This window comes from Asterias rubens, chromosome 16 (assembly GCF_902459465.1).
Source record: "Asterias rubens chromosome 16, eAstRub1.3, whole genome shotgun sequence".
Classification (NCBI taxonomy): Eukaryota; Metazoa; Echinodermata; class Asteroidea; order Forcipulatida; family Asteriidae; genus Asterias; species Asterias rubens.
This window is the reverse complement of record NC_047077.1, coordinates 2,318,264-2,334,208: the sequence shown is the minus strand read 5'-3', so window position 1 is coordinate 2,334,208 and position 15,945 is coordinate 2,318,264. Positions and strand designations below refer to the sequence as shown.

The 15,945-nt window shown below is 37.8% G+C and overlaps 1 long non-coding RNA gene and 1 other non-coding gene across 2 annotated transcripts in view; both read left to right on the top strand.

The window, feature by feature from the left end:
- LOC117300939 overlaps positions 1 to 15,131 on the top strand; it is a 32,166-nt gene extending 17,035 nt beyond the window's left edge. The window contains exons 7-11 of the long non-coding RNA XR_004520246.1: positions 727 to 838; positions 1,681 to 1,788; positions 4,238 to 4,352; positions 5,673 to 5,784; positions 15,042 to 15,131. This is a non-coding gene — a long non-coding RNA (uncharacterized LOC117300939). The remainder of the gene's footprint in view (positions 1 to 726; positions 839 to 1,680; positions 1,789 to 4,237; positions 4,353 to 5,672; positions 5,785 to 15,041) is intronic.
- Positions 4,977 to 5,049, top strand: Trnan-guu. Its single transcript has one exon. It is a non-coding gene; the product is annotated as a tRNA-Asn (tRNA).
- Positions 15,132 to 15,945: the final 814 nt, after the last annotated feature.

Here is a 15,945-nt window from a genome sequence, read left to right as displayed (position 1 = left end):
GACATTGTCAAACTAATAAGTCTTCAACTTATGACAGCCGCAATGTCATACAATGTACTTGGTTTTAAGCACTGCAGATAATATATGCACTCACAAAACTGTTTTAAAAAGGCAAAGTGTACGTTTGGTTTTTGGAACTGTGAAATGTCTCAATCCTACACAACACAATCAAACTAACCCATGAAAAATTCATGACAAAAGGTGGTCGCCTTTTTGAGATATCGCTGAAAATCCTGAGCGATTGCCATGAAGGAAGAATAATCCCTGATAGGAGAACACAATCTGAGAAGCATTACTGTAAATGACGCTCCTTATACAGTATTCAAGTTTCTTGGGATAAAAATGATATATTTTTCTATAACCCCAGTACCTCAGAGTGAAATGTCTCTCACAATGCATTATATTATCCAAAGCTGATGTTCTTCTTACTCATTGCCTTGGTGCCCTTGAAAATTAAAATATCCTGATAGGGTGCCCTTTTCCACGCACACAATGCCTTGGTGTCCTTACCTTTTTAAAAATGAAACATACGGGCATGTCTTAACTTTTGTCTTTATAGTCATTAGTTTTCAGAGCCATTACAAATCATAACAGGACCCTTTGTTAATAAATCAACTTAAAAACATGATCAGCCTATATAAAGTTATAAAGGTGAATCCTTAAAAGATTTATATTTTATATTTTCCAGTAAGTTCTTATTTCATTACTGCTTCCTTATGTTGACAGGTTGATGTACAAATTGATATTATGAAGAATGAGATAAACCGCCACACTAAGTATGGTCATCAGAGAACCAAGCAAAGCTATGGACTGAAGTGCCTGGGGTACTCATTGGAATGTATGTACTCTCCAACAAAACAATGTTGTTATACCTTGGTAACAAACTGTGAAGTTTGATTGGTATATTAGAAATACCCTTTCAATGTTCCTCAATCTGCAAGTGTCTTCACCAAAGACAATAATATTAACTATTAAAGCCAGTGGACACTATTGGTAAATGTCAAAGACTAGTCTTCTCACTTGGTGTATCTCAACATATGTATAAAATAACAAACCTGTGAAATTTTGAGCGCGATCGGTCGTCGGAGTTGCAAGATAACTATGAAAGAAAAAACACTCTTGTCAAGTTCTAAACTTGAGGTCTCGAAATCAAATTCGTGGAAAATTACTTCTTTCTCAAAAACTACGTCACTTCAGAGGGAGCCGTTTCTCACAATGTTTTATACTATCAACCTCTCCCCATTACTCTTTACCAAGTAAGGTTTTATGGCAATAATTATTTTGAGTAATTACCAATAGTGTCCACTGCCTTTAACAAGGTAAAACAATTATGAATCGACCATGATGTTTATAAAACAGTTTCTAATAAACTAGCAGATCACATAAACAACTACAGTTCAAAGTACGATTTGATACTTGGTTTGCAGTACCAATTTGCAGCTCATCGATACAGCGCTGCCCATGATAGCCAGGCTAATGAATAACCATTATTTACTTTGCCCCTCTTATTCATAAGCGATGTATACTCACTGAGTGCTGTGGGGAGAAAAATGAACCTCAGACAGAAGATGGTTCTCATGAATGAGGTTCTGAACATGGTGTAAGGATCATCATTGGTTGGAATTCTACTGGATTTCACTTTCACCTCATCTCACTCTTTCTCATCTTTGTTCTTTACAGAAGGAGAACTCAAGTCTAGTTCAGTGTCTTGAGGATGAGGAGTGTGGGAGTCTAAAGCTGAAGCAGATGATGTCACTGCTGGAGCATGAACTAGACCAAAGAAATCAGGTAGGAGATGAGAGGAACCATAATAATAATCAAACATTCTCATATCGCGCATTTCACAACAACAGTCTCTATGCGCTTTACATAAGTGCCCTGGTCATTGGGCCGTTACCAGCTCCCTTGAAAGTATAAAACCCGGGCAGTTGTAGTATTCCAAATGCTTTTTCATACACAATATTCACCAGTACCGTAGTAGAAACCCATTTATACTCCTGAGGGAAGAAAAGCAATTGTAGTGTTTCCTGCTCCAAGACATAACTGTCATCACTAAGATTTGAACCCAGAACTTGAAATTGGTGCTCTTAACCACTGGACCATGAGAACCTGCAATGGTGTGTCTAAGAGTCAAGGAATAGGAATGCAGACAAATACACTGTCAACATTCTGCTGCTGAGAGTATTGCTGATAAATATTCTTTTAAGTTAAAGCCATTATACACTTTCAGTAAACAGTATTGTCCAAGTCCCACACTTCGTGTATCACAACTTATATATAAAATAACAAACACTTCGTGTATCATAACTTGTATATAAAATAACAAACCTGTGAAATTTAAGCTCATTCGGTCATCGGAGTCGGGAGAAAATAATAGGAAAACCCACTCTTGTTTCCGCACGTTTCGCCGTGTCATGACATGTGTTTAAAATAAATCTGTAATTCTCGCTATCGAGAATTGATATTGTTTTAATGTTTTCTCAAAAAGTAAAGCATTTCATGGAACAATATTTCAAGAGAAGTCTTTCACCATTACCTTCTGTAAACCCTGTAAATTATTTGTAAATCTGTGGACTTTTGTTGTTGTTCTGTACCGAAAGTGTATAATGGCTTTAACATGTAAGGGACAAAGTTCTAAGTTCATTACAACAAATTCCTGTGCTTCCTAGACACACAATATCTGCAAGTACAGTTTCAATACCACTAAAGAAGACTTGTGCATTGTTGAGGGTAGATATTAACTGCTAGTCCAATAAGCTCACCCAGTTACAAGAAGCAAGTTTGAATCATATTGAAATACTGAGGCAGTTGAGATGGTAGTCCACCTTCCTCATTCTAGAGTAGATCTTAACTGCTAGGCCAATGAGCTCACCCAGTGACAAGGAGCAAGTTTGAATCATATTGAAATACTGAGGCAGTTGAGATGGTGGTCCACCTTCCTCATTCTAGAGTAGATCTTAACTGCTCGGCCAATGAGCTCACTCAGTGACAAGGAGCAAGTTTGAATCATATTGAAATACTGAGGCAGTTGAGATGGTGGTCCACCTTCCTTATTCTAGAGTAGATCTTAACTGCTAGGCCAATGAGCTCACTCAGTGACAAGGAGCAAGTTTAAATCAGATTGAAATACTGAGGCAGTTGAGATGGTAGTCCACCTTCCTCATTCTAGAGTAGATCTTAACTGCTATGCCAATGAGCTCACCCAGTGACAAGGAGCAAGTTTGAATCATATTGAAATACTGAGGCAGTTGAGATGGTGGTCCACCTTCCTCATTCTAGAGTAGATCTTAACTGCTCGGCCAATGAGCTCACTCAGTGACAAGGAGCAAGTTTGAATCATATTGAAATACTGAGGCAGTTGAGATGGTGGTCCACATTCCTTATTCTAGAGTAGATCTTAACTGCTAGGCCAATGAGCTCACTCAGTGACAAGGAGCAAGTTTAAATCAGATTGAAATACTGAGGCAGTTGAGATGGTAGTCCACCTTCCTCATTCTAGAGTAGATCTTAACTGCTAGGCCAATGAGCTCACCCAGTGACAAGGAGCAAGTTTGAATCATATTGAAATACTGAGGCAGTTGAGATGGTGGTCCACCTTCCTCATTCTAGAGTAGATCTTAACTGCTCGGCCAATGAGCTCACTCAGTGACAAGGAGCAAGTTTGAATCAGATTGAAATACTGAGGCAGTTGAGATGGTAGTCCACCTTCCTCATTCTAGAGTAGATCTTAACTGCTTGGCCAGTGAGCTCACCAAAAGACAAGGAGCAAGTTTGAATCCTATTTGTTCAAGTATTAATCACAGTTTTGCGCTGCCTCGGTTTGCTCTTCTTAATGTCAACCCTTATTGCACCAACAACATCACACTAGGGCAAGTTCGAGTGTGCACCATGGTTAACTAAAGGTTGACCATTTTGACTCGCACCCAGGCTGGTAGACCATGCGTTGACTATACTGGTCGACCATTTGTAACCAGCCTCTAGCCCATGGTTTCTTCACTGGTCCCAACAACATAATCCATTATAACATGTGTAAAGTGCAGAAGGGAACCAGTGACACTTGCAAAAAGGCGGAAGGTTGACTAGACTTCCAAAGTGAGTCATTTGAGTAAGTGTGTCACTGCGCATGTACAATGCTAGTCAGTAGTCAATCACGGGTCAACTAAATGTGCCCACTCAACTTGCTCCTAGTACATGTATACTAGTCTAACCTCAGTCTCAAACTTCTTGACCCCAACAGTTGCTGTCAGAGCATAATACCTTCAGCGAGAAGAAGGATGTGAACTATTGGACTGATGATGAAGTATATGAAGGTGGATGAGGAGACACAACTGCATCACAGAATGAATGATGAGGTAAATGCATCCACAACTAATGCTTAGTTTGTGAGAAACAAGTTCATCTCTGTAGAAAGAAGTACACAAAAATTCTCAATTTGTGAGAAACAAGTTCATTTCTGTAGAAAGAAATAGATAAACACTAAGGGTCTACCTCACTCTACATATAAAAACCAAGTATTATTACTTACCCGTAGAGTCAACTTACTATTTGCATATTTCCTATGCCATCGAGCAATATTGCTAAGACTTTTATATACAACAGCGCCCTCAAACTTCCAACAACAATGCCTCGCGACACGTAAGCCATGATATCGTTCTCTTTTCTCTTAGCCACGCCAATGAGACATTGTCAAATAATAAGGTCTGAACTTATGACAGTAGCCATGTCATACTTGTTTTTAAACACTGCAAATATGCATTCACAAAACTGTTTTTAAAAGGCAAAGTGTTTGTTTGGTTTTCGGAGCTGTGAAATGTCTCGATCCTACACAACACAATAAAACTAACCCATGAAATTTTCTTATTTGGCGTTGAACAAAGAGTTGACTAGAGTGAGATTCGAACCAATGACCGTCGGATTAACGTGCCGGCGCTCTACCAACTGAGCTATCTAGCCCTGTATTGGCGGTGTCAATATAGGGCTAGATAGCTCAGTTGGTAGAGCGCCGGCACGTTAATCCGGAGGTCGTTGGTTCGAATCCCACTCTAGTCAATTCTTTGTTCAACCCCAAAATCATTTACAAATTTACCCAGTCAGTTTCCCTTGTGGTTTATATTGATATCCATGAAATTTTCATTACAAAAGGTTGTCTAGTTTTTGAGATATTGCTGAAAATCCTGAGCGACTGCCATGAAGGAAAGAATAATCCCTGATAGGAGAACACAATCTGAGAAGCGTTACTGTAAATGACGCTCCTTATATTCAAATTTCTTGGGATAAAAATGATATATTTTTCCATAACCCCAGTACCTCAAAATGAAATGTCTCTCACAATGCATTATATTATCCAAAGCTGATGTTCTTCTTACTCATTGCCTTGGTGACCTTGAAATTTAAAATATCCTGATAGGGTGCCCTTTTCCAAGCACACAATGCCTTGGTGTCCTTACCTTTTTAAAAATGAAACATACGGGCATGTCTTAACTTTTGTCTTTATAGTCATTAATTTTCAGAGCCATTACAAATCATAACAGGACCCTTTGTTAATAAATCAACTTAAAAACATGATCAGCCTATCTAAAGCTACATTAGCTATAAAGGTGAATCCTTAAAAGATTTATATTTTATATTTTCCAGTAAGTTCTTATTTCATTACTGCTTCCTTATGTTCACAGGTTGATGTACAAATTGATATTATGAAGAATGAGATAAACCGCCACACTAAGTATGGTCATCAGGGAACCAAGCAAAGCTGAGGAATGAAGTGCCTGGGGTACTCATTGGAATGTATGTACTCTCCAACAAAACAATGTTGTTATACCTTGGTAACAAACTGTGAAGTTTGATTGGTCGCGAACCAACCACGTGCTGTGCAACAAATACACATGTGCCACGGCTGCACAGCGCGGCGGGTAACATGAGTGATGTAAACCGGTGTACATCACCTTGATCATTCCCAGCGTTGGTCGTTTTCCAGCGCTTAGTACGAAACGACCACGGGTTCGAGGGAACAGTGAAGAATGGTTTCTTGTTTGAACAACTGTATCACTGATTGTCTGCTATTAAATTTGGCATACTCCTGGTAATTAATGTTTGGAGATGACAACACAACTTTGAGAAGAGGAATAATCATGTTACCAAGGTATAACAAAACAATTGTGATTTGGGGTCCATGGGTTTTGGGGTCCTAAGGGGGAAAATGGCACCCTCAGCTTCGCCTTGGTTGCCATTTTCCCCCTCGGGTGTAAAAAACATCATGGACCCCGTCACAGCGTGCCACGATTGTATAATGTATCATATGGAAAATGTGGCTTGCGCTCGTGCATACTCTATGTTATTAGGCATTCTACGCTTAAACAGCTAGCGCTGGGATTCAGCACTTGCACATAAGCAGAGAATGGTGATTGTTTCAAGTACTCTTCCAATAACCAATGATGTACCATCCCTTTATGGTATGTTTCTTGAATACTAGAGGATTGGAATGAATGTACTCTTCCAATAACCAATGATGTACAACCCCTTAAAATTTGTTTCTTGAGAACTAGAGGATTGGAATGAATGTACTCTTCCAACAACCAATGATGTACCATCCCTTTATGGTATTTTTCTTGAACACTAGAGGATTGGAATGAATGTACTCTTCCAATAACCAATGATGTACCATCCATTTTTATGATATGTTTCTTGAAAACTAGAGGATTGGAATGAATGTACTCTTCCAATAACTAATGATGTACCATCCATTTTTGATATGTTTCTTGAAACTAGAGGATTGGAATGAATGTACTCTTCCAATAACCAATGATGTACCATCCATTTTTATGATATGTTTCTTGAAAACTAGATGATTGGAATGAATGTACTCTTCCAATAACCAATGATGTACCATCCCTTTGACATATGTTTCTTAAATGATAGATGATTGGAATGAATGTACTCTTCCAATAACCAATGATATATTATCCCTTTATGATATGGTTCTTAAATGATAGATGATTGGAATGAATGTACTCTTCCAATAACCAATGATGTACCATCCATTTTTGATATGTTTCTTGAACACTAGAGGATTGGAATGAATGTACTCTTCCAATAACCAATGATGTACCATCCATTTTTATGATATGTTTCTTGAAAACTAGATGATTGGAATGAATGTACTCTTCCAATAACCAATGATGTACCATCCCTTTATGATATGTTTCTTAAATGATAGATGATTGGAATGAATGTACTCTTCCAATAACCAATGATATATTATCCCTTTATGATATGGTTCTTAAATGATAGATGATTGGAATGAATGTACTCTTCCAATAACCAATGATGTACCATCCATTTTTGATATGTTTCTTGAACACTAGAGGATTGGAATGAATGTACTCTTCCAATAACCAATGATGTACCATCCATTTTTATGATATGTTTCTTGAAAACTAGATGATTGGAATGAATGTACTCTTCCAATAACCAATGATGTACCATCCCTTTATGATATGTTTCTTAAATGATAGAAGATTGGAATGAATGTACTCTTCCAATAACCAATGATATATTATCCCTTTATGATATGGTTCTTCAATGATAGATGATTGGAATGAATGTACTCTTCCAATAACCAATGATGTACCATCCATTTTTGATATGTTTCTTGAACACTAGAGGATTGGAATGAATGTACTCTTCCAATAACTAATGATGTACCATCCATTTTTGATATGTTTCTTGAAACTAGAGGATTGGAATGAATGTACTCTTCCAATAACCAATGATGTACCATCCCTTTATGATATGGTTCTTAAATGATAGATGATTGGAATGAATGTACATGTACTCTTCCAATAACTAATGATGAACCATCCCTTTATGATATGTTTCTTGAAAACTAGAGGATTGGAATGAATGTACTCTTCCAATAACCAATGATGTACCATCCATTTATGTTATGTTTCTCGAAAACTAGAGGATTGGAATGAATGTACTCTTCCAATAACCAATGATATACCATCCCTTTATGATATGTTTCTTAAATGATAGATGATTGGAATGAATGTACTCTTCCAATAACCAATGATATACCATCCCTTTATGATATGGTTCTTAAATGATAGATGATTGGAATGAATGTACTCTTCCAATAACCAATGATGTACCATCCATTTTTGATATGTTTCTTGAAACTAGAGGATTGGAATGAATGTACTCTTCCAATAACCAATGATGTACCATCCATTTTTATGATATGTTTCTTGAAAACTAGATGATTGGAATGAATGTATTCTTCCAATAACCAATGATGTACCATCCCTTTATGATATGGTTCTTAAATGATAGATGATTGGAATGAATGTACATGTACTCTTCCAATAACTAATGATGAACCATCCCTTTATGATATGTTTCTTGAAAACTAGAGGATTGGAATGAATGTACACATCCAATAACCAATGATGTACCATCCCTTTATGGTATGTTTCTTGAACACTAGAGGATTGGAATGAATGTACTCTTCCAATAACCAATGATGTACCATCCCTTTATGGTATGTTTCTTGAACACTAGAGGATTGGAATGAATGTACTCTTCCAACAACCAATGATGTACCATCCCTTTTTATGATATGTTTCTTGAAAACTAGATGATTGGAATGAATGTACTCTTCCAATAACCAATGATGTACCATCCCTTTATGATATGTTTCTCGAAAACTAGAGGATTGGAATGAATGTACTCTTCCAATAACCATTGAGATATACAACCCCTTTATGATTTCTTTTTTGAAAACTGGAAGATTAGAATGCAATTTATCTTCTAATAACCAATTATTAATCATCACTTGGTGATGTGTTTCCATCTGAAAGCTCACTGATTCTAAAGTTCATACCAGTACCAATCCACCAGAGAAATATTTCCATTTGAAAGCTCACTGATTCCAAAGTTCATACCAGTACCAATCCTCAGGAGAAATATGTCCGTCTCTGAGCTCATTGATTCTAAAGTTTATACCAGCTCTACTGATTCTTAAGTTCATACCAGTACCAATCCTCAAGAGAAATATTTCCATCTGAAAGCTCACTGATTCTAAAGTTCATACCAGTACCAATCCTCCAGAGAAATATTTCCATTTGAAAGCTCACTGATTCCAAAGTTCATACCAGTACCAATCCTCAGGAGAAATATGTCCGTCTCTGAGCTCATTGATTCTAAAGTTTATACCAGCTCTACTGATTCTTAAGTTCATACCAGTACCAATCCTCAAGAGAAATAATTCCATCTGAAAGCTCACTGATTCTTAAGTTCATACCAGTACCAATCCTCCAGAGAAATATTTCCATCTGAAAGCTCACTGATTCTAAAGTTCATACCAGTACCAATCCTCTAGAGAAATATTTCCATCTGAAAGCTCACTGATTCTAAAGTTCATACCAGTATCAGTCCTTCCGAGGAATATTTTCTTTGACAAATTTTCAGATTTAAGGACATAGCATTTGAGGAACCCATTAATCTCTGTCCATTTTTTTGATTGCAAGATGATTTCATGATAAAAACATAGTGTACAATATATACCTCATATATAGAATCCTGTAATCTGATTGGTTAATAACAGAGTCATGGAAATAGCTGTGCCTCCTTTTTCTATCAAGATGACTTCATAGTTGACTACGCCCCGGTGACTATGCCTGCCCTGAAAATAACGGTTGCAAAGAGGTCGCTCGTGTGTTCTGTATGATAGGTTGTACATGTATGACTAGTGTTCCGTGACGCAGACAACCTTTCATTGTAGTCAGTGTTGTTGATTAGAAGAATCTGTGTTCGGTATATAAAAGAAATATTGACTGCATAATCGGGGCACTGTTAAAATTATAGGCCCTCGGTGATGTCAAAACCATGGCTATGCCCTCAGCTTCACTTCAGGCATAGTCATGGTATTGACATCACCTTGGGCCTATAATTTTAACAGTGCCCCTCATAGTATTCAATATTTCCATACTAATACATGAAAAGTTTATGTAGAATTCCTACATTAGTGTTAACTGCATGTTACAAGACCTGCGCAAACTTTTGAGTGAACAAATGTAATGTGTTTTTAATACTATTTCAATGTTTTTCAGCCCAGTGAAGGAAATATAGTTTCTATGAAATTTGTTGATTCAATGTATCGACATTATATATCACTTAATATTTGAATAATCTGTTGCAAACTGCTTACCAAACAAAAAATACCTACATGGTATTACTGCAAAAATAGCAAAAATAGTTAATGGCTTGACGTTTCGACTCGTGCAGAGTCTTTCTCAAAGGCTAAAGACAACAAGACTCTGCTAGGGTCGAAACGTCAGGCCAGTAACTAAATTTTGCAAATAATATTAAAGACAGAGGACACTATTGGTAATTGTCAAACACCAGTCTTCTCACTAAGAGTATCTCATCATATGCATGAAATAACAAACCTGTGAAAATTTTAGCTCAATCGGTCATCAAAGTTGCGAGATAATAATGAAAAAAGAAACACCCTTGTCACACAGAGTTGTGTGCTTTCAGATGTTTGATTTCAAGACCTCAAATTCTAAATCTGAGGTTTCAAAATCAAATTCGTGGAAAATTACTTCTTTCTCGAAAACTACGCTACTTCAGAGGGAGCCGTTTCACACAATGTTTTATACTATCAACAGGTCCCCATTACTCGTTACAATGTAAGGTTTTAAGCTAATAAGTATTTTGAGTAATTACCAATAGCGTCCACTGCCTTTAACACAACACCAATATCATTTGTCCTTAAAATTAGTCAGGATGCAGCAAGAGCAACTTCAGGTGGGTGACTAGATCCAGGCCATATCTCATTGGGCCCCCCTGCCTGCCCCCTTTCAATGTTGGTTCCAATTGGCGGTCTTCTTCGTTACAGTCAACATTGAGCGGGGGGACGGAAGGCGGGGGAGAAATTGTTAATTATTGTCAATGGAAAGTGGACAGGGAACGATAGGAATGGGTAGATCCTTACAGACTGAGCAATAGTTGATATGTCACTTGAACGCTAAGTGGTTGGACTACCTACATGTAGTCCAACTGGATCAACCAATCCCCAGGCTCTAGTCATACTCCCATATCACTGTTTCAGAACGGTGTGGTTAGGTTATGTGACAGAGCAGAACAAGTTTTGTCAACTTTCAAAACTCAATTTGAGAGTTGTCTCCTTTAGTACTCCTTGTTTTTGGGAACAGATTTGTCCTTTTTTGCCAATCAGTATGAAAGGTATGTTGAGAAATTTATAAAAATGGACAGATGAGCCAATTACACATTTGATTTAAACTACAACTTTACTAAAGTTTTAGCACCTGAACTTGCTCCAACCTAGAGTGATTGTGTTGTTCATGGAGCATCTTTACATGTATATGTAGATGCAATATCGCTAACAAAAAGGTGGTTTATAAAGACAAGAGGAAATCTGTTTGCTGATTTGCTGAAGGTTGTTTATTTTTATGCCAACAATTGATTTAAATTGATTTCCATCTTTTTTCTTAGATTTTGTTTAAATTTGTGTGTACCTTTAATGTTTATTAAATCGAAACTCAAAATGCAAATGGTTGTTTGTTTGATTTTAAATAAACCATAAAACATGAACTAACTCTTTTGATTGTCAGATCTCTCTCTACTTCAAGTATTGTCTCCAGTCATTTGCTCTTTAAAAATAGTACAAAAATAAAAAGATCAAAGGTAAAGTAAATCAATGGTTTCTGAAAGAGCACATTCATATCAATCCTCTAGTTTTCTAATCCATATCGAAAAGGGATGGTACACTATTGGTTAGTGGAAGAGTACATTCATTCCAATCCTCTAGTATTCAAGAAACATATCAAAAAGGGATGGTACATCATTGGTTATTGGAAGAGTACATTCATTCCAATCCTGTAGTATTCAAGAAACATATCATAAAGGGATGGTACATCATTGGTTATTGGAAGAGTACATTCATTCCAATCCTCTAGTATTCAAGAAACATATCATAAAGGGATGGTACATCATTGGTTATTGGAAGAGTACATTCATTCTGATCCTCTAGTTCTCAAGAAACATACCATAAAGGGATGGTACATCATTGGTTATTGGAAGAGTACATTCATTCCAATCCTCTAGTGTTCAAGAAACATACCATAAAGGGATGGTACATCATTGGTTATTGGAAGAGTACATTCATTCCAATCCTCTAGTGTTCAACAAACATACCATAAAGGGATGGTACATCATTGGTTGTTTGAAGAGTACATTCATTCCAATCCTCTAGTTTTCAAGAAACATATCATAAAGGGATGGTACATCATTGGTTATTGGAAGAGTACATCATTCCAATCCTCTAGTGTTCAAGAAACATATCATAAAGGGAGGGTTCATCATTAGTTATTGGAAGAGTACATTCAATCCAATCCTCTAGTGTTCAAGAAACATATCGAAAAGGAATGGTACACTATTGGTTATTGGAACAGTACATTCATTCCGATCATCTAGTGTTCAAGAAACATATCACAAAGGGATGGTACGTCATTGGTTATTGGAAGAGTACATTCATTCCAATCCTCTAGTGTTCAAGAAACATACCATAAAGGGATGGTACATCATTGGTTATTGGAAGAGTACATTCATTCCAATCCTCTAGTGTTCAAGAAACATACCATAAAGGGATGGTACATCATTGGTTATTGGAAGAGTACATTCATTCCAATCCTCTAGTGTTCAAGAAACATACCATAAAGGGATGGTACATCATTGGTTGTTGGAAGAGTACATACATTCCGATCCTCTAGTATTCAAGAAACATATCATAAAGGGATGGTACATCATTGGTTATTGGAAGAGTACATTCATTCCAATCCTCTAGTATTCAAGAAACGTACCATAAAGGGATGGTACATCATTAGTTATTGGAAGAGTACATTCATTCCAATCCTCTAGTGTTCAAGAAACATACCATAAAGGGATGGTACATCATTAGTTATTGGAAGAGTACATTCATTCCAATCCTCTAGTATTCAAGAAACATATCTTAAAGGGGTTGTACATCATTGGTTATTGGAAGAGTACTTGAAACACTCACCATTCTCTGCTTATGTGCAAGTGCTGAATCCCAGCGCTAGCTGTTTAAGTGTAGAATGCCTAATAACAAAGAGTATGCAGGAGCGCAAGCCACATATTCCTGCTAACCTGTGAAATACTATTACCGTAATCACTGAATTCCCTTCTCCCACAAGCGCCGATTATTTGCTTACGGTTTAGTGGAAATTGGGCGCTGTTGTAAAATAACTTGACATTTCGATCAGTATGTTCTGATTGTATTTGACCCATCCATACATAACCCGCTGCTAGATTCAATTATAACACCCAGTACCAATATTCTGCCTTTTCATTGGTTTAGAGCGCGTCACATGATATGTCTTAGTTTTGCTAGACGACGGCCGTGTGATAGTGCATCGGTTTGCCGTGCGCTAGTCCGAAAGACTAGCACACGGCGTGCAGTACCCAGAAATCCGTTGCGTGTACGAGGATGATAAGTTAATAGTCTGTAACCATTTCGGATTACATGACACTACATGCAGCACAGTAAAAATTTTGCAATCTGTATTCGCGTCGTGTAGGATTGTAGCATTCAGGTCTGTAAAGTCTGTACATTATTTAGAAATGTTTGGGGTGTTATAAAACAAACATTGGCTGCTTTTACTTGTGCAATGGTTTAAACTATGACTCCCTCGGTGATCCCCGGAGCATTCTTTTTTCCCTCGGCTTCACCTCGGGGAAAAAAGAACGCTCCGGAGATCACCTCGGGAGTCATAGTTTTAACCATAGCACTCGAAGCAGTCAATATTTGTATACTAACTCTAGCTACCGGCCAATATCAGGCTTTTTCAATCGCAACATGAACCTATACCCTAGCAGATACCCATTTAAGTCCAATTATAGTGAAGCTCAAGAACACAAGTGCCATGACCGGGGATTTGAACCCACACCCAGGGCCCATATGCATAGTAAACTTTGTTGTGCTTAGTGTTGCAGAAAAAAGGCTTAGGTGTTAGCAAATTTCACAAGTGAGCAAGAAGATGAGGCAGATCCAGGTTGCCCATTCACAATGGATTTGTTGGGACGGTACAGTAACTTAAAAAAAAATGTAATGATCATTCCAATCCCTTTAACAAAACACTCCGAACAACCAACCTGTGAAAATCTCACGGGAACACTGGCAAAATTTACTCGGTCCACAAAACAGTAGAACAAAGATTTACCAGGTCGGCCAAGGTGTGTTTTTGTTGAAAGGGTGGGGGGGGTGTAAAACTTTGTTTTGATGTACGACGCTACGATCGACACCTACATGTACCTTTTGCATTCTACTAAACCTCAGTAGATAACACGAAAGCAAACATGTTTTGGTTTGGCACCTGTTAAGGTCTTTTTGCAGATATCCAAAAATTAATGACACACTGGGGGCCCTTGTTAGTAAAATATACTGGGCACCACAAAATATATTACTCATATCAGCAAACAGAGAGGTAATAGGGCCCATTTTCATGACTCGCTGCTTAACTTATGTAAAGATTCGATACTTACAAAGCAAGGAATTCTGCTCACAAGTCGAGCGAGTTTCACCTGTTAGCAACTTTTTGCTTGTGCACATGAGTACTCAATCTAGGCATTTTGCGCTTGCACAGCTTGTGCAGAATTTTTGTGGTTTTACATGTACAGTAAGTGAAGAATATTGATCCTGAGTGCACAATCCGGCGATAATCAAAGCCATGAAATTGGGCCCTTGGCCTTTCTTAATACAGCATGTAAACACGAAAACTTGCTAACCACAGAAAAAAATTGATAAGCCAAGATTTGTTTAAAGCAGAGTTCTCCTGCCTAACAGCTTTATAAAAGTAGGCCCTGGTGTGTAGATATATGCTTAGCACAGAGCAGAATTGCTCAGCAAAGACAGAAATAGTGTATAAGGAGATCAGGAGCCCTTGATGCAAAGTCCTTAAAGGTTTATATTTACAGCAAGTATTTACTTCTTTGTGTAGGACTCATCTGACTCAATTCTTTGGCTGTGAGTTTCTTACGATTCTGATATTGGAATTTTCCTTGCCCGGCCGCACTTGGCATCTCATTGTCACTCTTGGGATTTCAAGAAGGAGCAATGTCAACTCATCATCTGAGGTATGTACATTGTAGGTCTTATTAAAGGGAGCTGATTAAAGGCAGTGGACAATGTTGGGAATTACTCAAGCATAAAACCTTACTTGGTAACGAGTAATGGGGAGCTGTTGATAGTATAAAAACATTGTGAGGAAACGGCTCCCTCTGAAGTGATGTAGTTCTCGGGAAAGAACTAATTTTCCATGAATTTGATTTCGAGACCTCAGAATTAGACTTTGAGGTTTCGGAAATAAGGGTGTTTTTTCTTCCATCATTGTCTCACAACTTCTCTGACCAATTGCCAATAGAGCCAAAATTGACACAGGTTTGTTAATGCAAATGTTGAGATACACCAAGTGAGAAGGCTGGTCTTTGACAATTACCAATAGTGTCCAGTGTCGTTATGTAGTGGCGATAATCTGAACTCGGATCATTCAAACAGACATAGTATGATAAAAGTTAAAGCGCTGAACTGTAGCAGCACTAGTTGCACTGATTAGTAAGTTCACTCCTATACTGTAGGTCATCCATGTGACGGCACTACTTGCGCTGATTAGTAAACTCACTGCTACACTCAAGCCACTGTTAGTCATCCATGTGACGGCACTAGTTGCGCTGATTAGTAAACTCACTGCTACAATCCAGCCACTGTAGGTCATCCGTGTGACGGCACAAGTTGTGCTGATTAGTAAACTCACTACTACACTCCAGCCTCTGTGGGTCATCAGTGTGACGGCACAAGTTGTACTGATTAGTAAACTCACTGCTACACTCTAGCCACTGTAGGTC